Here is a 2,801-nt window from a genome sequence, read left to right on the forward strand (position 1 = left end):
TCTNTATCGATAACCCTGTTGATAACTGTGTCGATAAAAATACCGATAACAATATAGAAAACTACAACGATTGTAAAATCGATTAATTCAGCTATAAATGTAACAATCATCAGTACCGATTATTGTACATCTCGTTAACAATATAAATGACTAAATCGATAACAAAATAAATTATTTAATCGATTATTATACCGATAACAATATCCATTATTGTATCGATAACAATATCGATTATTATATTTATTATTATATCGATTACAATAGCGGTTATTTAATTAATAACAGTATCGATAACAATATTGATTATTTTATCGATAGCAATATCGATTATTATGTCGACAAGAATGTCGAGTTGTATATCGATAACAATATCGATCTTCATGCTCATCCTTTTCTTCATATTTATCTTTATTTTTGCATATTCCTCTTCACCTTTACCTTAAAGTGTTTAAATTTACTTTGATCTTCGTTTTTGCCTGTACCTCTAGCCATCTTTGTTTTTGTTTTTATTCTCAAACCGCTAAACCGCTGAGAACCATTTCCATGTGAATTATTCCCCTTGAATTTGACAATTTACTCCCAACCAACCAACTGCCGCTAAAGAAGTTTCACTTCATAAATTCAAGAAATGTTCTTACCCTTTCAGTTACCCTAATTCTTATGTATCTGTCATTGTCTCCATTTTCGTCTTTATCTTCACTTTTGCCTTCTTTTTTTTGGCTTCATCGTTATCATTTATTTCTTCATCTTCATATTTATCTTTATTTCAAAGCTTAATTTCAAATGTGTAGTGAAACAACAGGCGAAACATGTCAAATTGAACATGTTGCAGCAACATCTATACACAATTCGAAAATGTTTAAACGACGGTTTTAGCCGTAATTTTCAACCAATTGTGAAACCATAAAAACTCTGCTCATCTACGGAGAAATGCCTTTCCAACGGTGTTCTTGGTTCGGTAGAATCGCCAAACGAACGGAGACAAAATTTATGTTAGCGTATTAATATATAGATATAAGTTATACCCATATTTGTATAGTTAAATATAGTGTTTTATTGCTGACAAAGAGTAAACATTCTTTGAACTAGTTAATTAACCTGCATTCATGTAGGCAAGAATCATTTCAAATGTGTTTACATAAAGTTTATAATAAGTAAACAACAAAAAAATAACAAAAACAAATAACTTAAGGACGAGCACACCTAAAAGTTAAACATTCTAAAAATATAATTATTAGCAAAAAACCAACAATAATAACAACCACATGATCAAGTGAATTGCAGCGGAATAGCTGCGCTTGATTGTGTTGGCATAACAAAAATTAAAATAGTGGAAAAAAGCAAACGATAATTACAATTTACAGGGCGGACTTAGCACGGTGCATAGGCAACTGGCTGAGTCAGTGGGATCGTCGGTTCGAATCCTACTGAAAGAAGTCTGATGAGGAAATGTGGTGATTTCCGAAATAGCTATCACTTCTACCATTTTTTCAAATTATTGTTGCTTTTCCACAATTAAAATTTTCATTTAAAACTGCCTCGAGCTTAATATAAATTGTTGAATATAATAAGTAAACAACTTTAACCTTAATTATCGCAAAAAAATTTCAGATCTACTTAGATCCTTTTGATTCTAACCCCTTCAGTTCATCCATAAACCGCTTAAAAAAACTGTTCTAATCAAAATTACTTATATGTTTCAATAATTTCGTTCACAATTTTTTTGGCAAACTTCCACTGTGCGCACTTTCAAAGGCAGTTATGTTAAATGTCAAACGCCTAAAAATATGCTATGTAATGGATATAAAATCAAAGACTGACTTTGAGAAAGCGTTCAAGTGTCAAGCTGAAGTGAGCCTGCTCGTAGATTCCATCCGTATGTGTATGTACGTAAGCATATATATATGTATGTATGCATTTATATATGTACGAAACATATGTACAATATGATTTACTTACGTACATATGTGCACACGTAAAAGGTCAAACGCCAAAAAGACGCGCAACATCTCCAGGTACGACAAGTAAACATTCAGAAAGATGTACATTTGCATTCACGCGTATGTATGGAAAAAGATTGCCAACGTGGATTACACTCATCGAACATATGAACACTGTTAGAATAGCGGTTGTATGTATGTATATCTGATCAGCGACATTTGTGGGTATATGTGTGCTACTCCACGCTATACAATAAACTAATTTATTACTTTAATTCGCCTTTAGTGCGCGCCTTTGAATTGGAATCATGCTTTTTTGCCACTCAACGTCTGAATGTAGGCGATGTGCTACCATTTACATCGAACCTTTTTTTATTAGGCACACATATTTTAGCTCTTTTTTCCTTCGTTGGCTAACCGTTTTTTCTGAATCTTGTTTCATTACTGGTATGGCATTTTCTGTCGACCCTTGTGCCTTGTCTGCCTCGATTCGCAGTAGCTTGACTGCGGTTGCGGCAGCCCATAGCATCAAGAAACCACTTACAACATACGAAATGATGTTTCCTTCGGCTTTCGATTTACGCGCATTCAAGCGAGCGATCAGAAACTGAATGGAGCAGGAGAAAATGAAATTATGTTCAGACACACAAATCCAAGTAACAGCAGCAAAGATTGCAAGTAAAGCGTTGACATGACTCACTGAATATACATACATTCTTATGTACAAACACATTCATGCGGCATATGCATTTATAACTTAGCTTAGCATAGCATGCGGCCGTAAATTGATGTTTTGGCTGCTTTCCATTTTCGTTCATATTTTGCTCATTTTCCGGTTTTTCCATCCTACAGTGCTTGGCT

This window comes from Rhagoletis zephyria, unplaced genomic scaffold, assembly GCF_001687245.7.
Source record: "Rhagoletis zephyria isolate East Lansing unplaced genomic scaffold, Rhagoletis_zephyria_1.1 Rzeph_scaffold_01796, whole genome shotgun sequence".
Lineage (NCBI taxonomy): Eukaryota > Metazoa > Arthropoda > Insecta > Diptera > Tephritidae > Rhagoletis > Rhagoletis zephyria.